Below are 6,232 nucleotides of genomic sequence, written 5' to 3'. Positions count from 1 at the left end.
ACCGGGCCTGGGAAGAGCCAATGCGAGAAACCCCACCAAACTCTCTGACAAAAAAAGAGGGGGCGCTCCAGTAACCCCGCTTCGGAGCGCACCCTGGGCAAACCCAGCCAAGGTGCCCACCCCGGCCAAGGTGCAGGCGAGGTGCGCACCCGGGGCAAACCGGGCTCCGACAACGTGCACGCCGCACCTTGGAGCACACTTCGTAGCGCTCCCGGGTGCGCACCTCAGAGCACACCAAGGTGGGCAGCGAGGTGCGCACCTTTGATGCGCTGCCTTCACTAATTTCCAGAAAAGGCAAAAAAAAAAGGAGATTTTAAAATTTCCGTTTTGAAAGATAGTGAAAAAAACGGAACGCGCGTGCCATCTTGAGCCCGCCCTGGTGCGCAGCCCAGGTAAGGTGCCACCCTGGCAAAGGTGCGCACCCGGGCAATTAACCCTACTTCCGACTTCGTGCGCGCCAGGGTGGCAACCGGGCCTCGGAAGAGCCAATGCGAGAAACCCCACCAAACGCTCCGACAAAAAAAGAGGCGGCGCTCCAATAACCCCGCTTCGGAGCGCAGCCGGGGCAAACCAAGCCAAGGTGCCCACCCCGACGAAGGTGCACGCGAGGTGCGCACCCGGGGCAAACCGGGCTCCGACAACGTGCACGCAGCACCTTGGAGCACACTTCGAAGCACTCCCGGGTGCCCACCGGCGTTGCGCACCGTGGTGGGCAGCGAGGTGCGCACCTTTGATGCGCTGCCTTCACTAATTTCCAGAAAAAGGCAAAAAAAAATGAGATTTTAAAATTTCCGTTTTGAAAGATAGTGAAAAAAAAGGAACGCGGGTGCCATCTTGAGCCCGCCCTGGTGCGCAGCCCAGGCAAGGCATGCGCACCAAGGTGCCCACCCGAGGTGCACACCCGGGGCAAACCGGGCTCCGACTTCGTGCAGGCCGCACCTTGGAGCACACTTCGGAGCGCTCCTTGGTGCGCACCATGGTGCCCACCAGGGCGCACCCGGGGCAAACCGGGCTCCGACTTCGTGCACGCCGCACCTTGGAGCACACATCGGAGCGCTCCCAGGTTCGCACCAGCGTTGCGCACCTTTGATGCGCTGCCTTCACTAATTTCCAGAAAAGGCAAAAAAAAACGATATTTTAAAATTTCCGTTCTGAAAGATAGTGAAAAAAACGGAACGCGGGTGCCATCTTGAGCCCTTCCTGGTGCGCAGCCCAGGCAAGTTGTGCGCACCAAGGTGCCCACCCTGGCGGAGGTGCGCGCCCGGGGCAAACCGGGCTCCGACTTCGTGCACTGCATGGTGCCCACCAAGGCGCGCAACCCAGCCAAGGTGCCCACCGCAGCGAAGGTGCACGCGAGGTGCGCACCCGAGGTGCACACCCGGGGCAAACCGGGCTCCGACTTCGTGCACGCCGCACCTTGGAGCACACTTCAGAGCGCTCCTTGGTACGCACCAGGGCGCGCAACCCAGCCAAGGTGCTCACCCCGGCGAAGGTGCACGCGAGGTGCGCACCCGGGGCAAACCGGGCTCGAACTTCGTGCACGCCGCACCTTGGAGCACACATCGGAGCGCTCCCGGGTTCGCACCAGCATTGCGCACCTTTGATGCGCTGCCTTCACTAATTTCCAGAAAAGGCAAAAAAAAGAAAAAAATGAGATTTTAAAATTTCCGTTTTGAAAGATAGTGAAAAAAACGGAACGCGGGTGCCATCTTGAGCCCGCCCTGGTGTGCAGCCCAGGCAAGTTGTGCGCACCAAGGCACCCACCCTGGCCAAGGTGGGTCACGGGGTGGGTCCTAGGGTGGGTAACGGGGTGGGTACTAAGGTGCGTGCCAAGGTGGGTCATAGGGTGGGTGCCAAGGTGGGCACCAGGGTGGGTGTGCACCAACCCTAGCCAGGGTAGGTCACGGGGTGGTTGTCGGGGTGGGCGTCAAGGAGCCAAGGTGGGTGGCAAGTAGCCAAGTTGCGTGCCAAGGTGGGTGTCGGGGTGGGTGCCAAGGATCCAAGGTGGGTGCCAAGGAACCAAGGTGGGTGTCTGGGTGGGTGCCGAGGTGGGAGCCAGGGTGGGTCCCAAGGTGAGTGCAAAGGTGGGTGCCAGGGTCAAGGTGAGTGCCAATGTGGGTTCCAAGGTGCCAGGGTCAGGGTGAGTGCCAATGTGGGTTCAAAGGTGCTAAGTTGGGTGCGAGGTTGGGTGCGAGGGTGGGTGGGTGCCAAGGTGTGCTAGGTGGAAGCCCGGGTGGGTCGGCATCCCATGGGTGTCGAGTTGGGTGCCTGATGGGTGCTTCTTGTCAAGTTTTAGTCGTCGGGACTCATTTCGAGCCTTAGAGGTCGTTTCTTGTCCGGTTGCCCTGTCTTCGACCTGGGAACCCAATTTTGGTCCTCGGGTCCCATTTTTTTTTGTCTCGCATCCCACTTTTGGCCTGTGGCCTTTTCGGGGTCGATTCTCGTTTTGGGCATCAGAGCATGTTTCTTCTCCTAAAACCCAATATTTGTTTATTAAGTCTCGGAACACATTTTTGTTCTCGTGGACCCATCATGGGTCTTGGAACGCATTTGTGGTCCTTGGGTCCCATTTTGCATCCCGAAACTTGTGTTTTGGTGCTTGATCCCTATTTTGGGTGCCCACCTTGCACCAAGTGCGCACCCGGGGCAAACCGAGCGCCTTGGTGCACCGGGGCAAGATCGAGCGTGCACCCGAGGCGCCCCGAACATGCACCAAGGTGCACTCGGCCCACATGTGAGCGCAGGTCGTTGCGCCCGAGGTGGTGTGTGGGCACCGCGTTGCAGACGGGACACTGCACGCACACGACGCCCCCTCCAGGTGCACGCACGTAGGCCGGGCCGGGTGCACACCCGACGCCCTAGCAAGGTGCGCGCACCCGGGCAGGGCTCACACTTGGCGAACGGGGCGCACTTCGCGAGGGAGGGTGTGCACCTCGACGGGGGTGGGTGGCCGGGGTGGATTCGCACGTGGGTCGCGGTTTGCTAAGTACACACTGCGACAAGCTCATAACGGGTGCGATCATACCAGCGTTAGTGCACCGGATCCCATCAGAACTCCGCAGTTAAGCGCGCTTGGGCCGGAGTAGTACTGGGATGGGTGACCTCCCGGGAAGTCCCGGTGTTGCACCCTTTTTTAGTTTTTCGCCGGGCGTCGCAATGCTATTTGAATAAACCTTTTGCCCGTTTGCGTTCTCGTCGGGGCCGGGCCGGGCCGGGGTGCGCTGCCCGCACTACCGCGCGCGCGGGGGCGACACCGAGCGCGCACCCGAGGCGCCCCGAGCACACAGGCCACGGTGCAACCCGGGCGTTGTGCGCGCACCCCGGTGCGCCCGAGGTGCTGCGCGCGCACCCAGGTGAAATCGGTGTGCACCTCGGCCAGTGCGCGCTCGGTCGAGTCGCGCACGTTGGCCAAGGTGCACGGTGATGTTTCTTACTCTAAGGTTCCGCACCAGACGCCCGGGACAGGTGAGCGAAGCTGGGCGGGGCCGGGTGCGCGGCCGGGGCAGGTGCACGCAGCTGGAGAGAGCTTTGGAGCACACTTCGGAGCGCACCAATGATGCGCTCCATTCAAAAGTTTCCTGAAAAGGCAAAAAAAGTTGAGATTATAGAATTTCCCACTTGAGAGATTGTAAAAAAAAAAAATTTAAAATGAAGGAAACGCGGGTGCCAAGGTGTGCGCAGCCCAGCCAAGGTGTGCGCACCAAGGCGCCCACCCTGGCGAAGGTGCACGCAAGGTGCGCACCCGAGGCAAACCGGACAATTAACCCAACTTTCGACTTCGCGCGCACCTTGGAGCGCACTTCGGAGCGCTCCTTGGTGCGCACCAATCTTGGGCACCTCGGAGTGCACCATGGCGCCCACCAAGGTGCGCACCCGGGGCAAACCGAGCTCCGACTTCGTGCGCACCTTGGAGCGCACGAAAGGTGCGCACCATGGCGCCCACCAAGGTGCGCAGCCCAGCCAAGGCGTGCGCATCAAGGTGCGCACCCTGGCGAAGGTGCGCACCCGGGGCAAACCGAGCTCCGACTTCGTGCGCACCTTGGAGCGCACAAAAGGTGCGCAACCCAGCCAAGGTGTGCGCACCCCGGTCAAACCGAGCTCCGAATCGTGCGCACCAGAGGTGCACGCCATCGTGCGCACCTTGGAGCACACTTCGGAGCCCTCCTTGGTGCGCGCCGATGTTGCGCACCTCGGAGCGCACCCGGGGAAAACAATGCAATTAACCCGACTTTCGACTTCGTGGGCACCTCGGAGCGCTCTCGGGTTCGCACCTCGGAGCACACCGAGGTGCGCACCTTTGATGCGCTGCCTTCACCAATTTCCAGAAAAGGCAAGAAAACATTGAGAAGGTGTGCGCACCGAGGTGCCCACCCTGGCGAAGGTGCACGCGAGGTGCGCACCCGGGGCAAACCGGGCTCCGACTTCGTGCACGCCGCACCTTGGAGCACACTTCGGAGCGCTCCTTGGTGCGCACCAGGGCGCGCAACCCAGCCGAGGTGCCCACCCCGGCGAAGGTGCACGCGAGGTGCGCACCCGGGGCAAACCGGGCTCCGACTTCGTGCACGCCATGGTGCCCACCGCGGCGAAGGTGCACGTGAGGTGCGCACCCGGGGCAAACCGGGCTCCGACTTCGTGCACGCCGCACCTTGGAGCACACTTCGGAGCGCTCCTTGGTGCGCACCATGGTGCCCACCAGGGCGCGCAACCCCGCCGAAGGTGCACGCGAGGTGCGCACCCGGGGCAAACCGGGCTCCGACTTCGTGCACGCCGCACCTTGGAGCACACTTCGGAGCGCTCCTTGGTGCGCACCATGGTGCCCACCAGGGCGCGCAACCCCGCCGAAGGTGCACGCGAGGTGCGCACCCGGGGCAAACCGGGCTCCGACTTCGTGCACGCCATGGTGCGCACCGCGGCGAAGGTGCGCACCCGGGGCAAACCGGGCTCCGACTTCGTGCACGCCGCACCTTGGAGCACACTTCGGAGCGCTCCTTGGTGCGCACCAGGGCGCGCAACCCAGCCGAGGTGCCCACCCCGGCGAAGGTGCACGCGAGGTGCGTACCCAGGGCAAACCGGGCTCCGACTTCGTGCACGCCGCACCTTGGAGCACACTTCGGAGCGCTCCTTGGTGCGCACCATGGTGCCCACCAGGCCGCGCAACCCAGCCAAGGTGTGCGCACCAAGGTGCACGCGAGGTGCGCACCCGGGGCAAACCGGGGTCCGACTTCGTGCACGCCGCACCTTGGAGCACACATCGGGGCGCTCCCGGGTTCGCACCGGCGTTGCGCACCGTGGTGGGCACCTCGGAGCACACCAAGGTGGGCAGCGAGGTGCGCACCTTTGATGCGATGCCTTCACTAATTTCCATAAAAGGCAAAAAAAAAACGAGATTTTAAAATTTCCGTTTTGAAAGATAGTGAGAAAAAGGGAATGCTGGTGCCATCTTGAGCCCGCCCTGGTGCGCAGCCCAGCCAAGGTGTGCGCACCAAGGTGCCCACCCTGGCGAAGGTGCGCGCCCGGGCAATTAACCCAACTTCCAACTTCGCGCGCGCCAGGGTGGGAGCGCACCCAACAACCGGGCCTGGGAAGAGCCAATGCGAGAAACCCCACCAAACGCTCTGACAAAAAAAGAGGGGGCGCTCCAGTAACCCCGCTTCGGAGCGCACCCTGGGCAAACCCAGCCAAGGTGCCCACCCCGGCCAAGGTGCAGGCGAGGTGCGCACCCGGGGCAAACCGGGCTCCGACAACGTGCACGCCGCACCTTGGAGCACACTTCGTAGCGCTCCCGGGTGCGCACCTCAGAGCACACCAAGGTGGGCAGCGAGGTGCGCACCTTTGATGCGCTGCCTTCACTAATTTCCAGAAAAGGCAAAAAAAAAAGGAGATTTTAAAATTTCCGTTTTGAAAGATAGTGAAAAAAACGGAACGCGCGTGCCATCTTGAGCCCGCCCTGGTGCGCAGCCCAGGTAAGGTGCCCACCCTGGCAAAGGTGCGCACCCGGGCAATTAACCCTACTTCCGACTTCGTGCGCGCCAGGGTGGCAACCGGGCCTCGGAAGAGCCAATGCGAGAAACCCCACCAAACGCTCCGACAAAAAAAGAGGCGGCGCTCCAATAACCCCGCTTCGGAGCGCAGCCGGGGCAAACCCAGCCAAGGTGCCCACCCCGACGAAGGTGCACGCGAGGTGCGCACCCGGGGCAAACCGGGCTCCGACAACGTGCACGCAGCACCTTGG

General features: G+C 62.6%; 1 non-coding gene across 1 annotated transcript; it reads left to right on the top strand.

The window, feature by feature from the left end:
• The first annotated feature begins 3,011 nt into the window (after positions 1-3,011).
• On the top strand, positions 3,012-3,130 carry LOC131870663 (5S ribosomal RNA). Its single transcript, XR_009368968.1, has one exon. It is a non-coding gene; the product is annotated as a 5S ribosomal RNA (ribosomal RNA).
• Positions 3,131-6,232: the final 3,102 nt, after the last annotated feature.

This window comes from Cryptomeria japonica, unplaced genomic scaffold, assembly GCF_030272615.1.
Source record: "Cryptomeria japonica unplaced genomic scaffold, Sugi_1.0 HiC_scaffold_341, whole genome shotgun sequence".
Classification (NCBI taxonomy): domain Eukaryota; kingdom Viridiplantae; phylum Streptophyta; class Pinopsida; order Cupressales; family Cupressaceae; genus Cryptomeria; species Cryptomeria japonica.
This window is presented reverse-complemented; position numbering and strand designations above follow the sequence as displayed.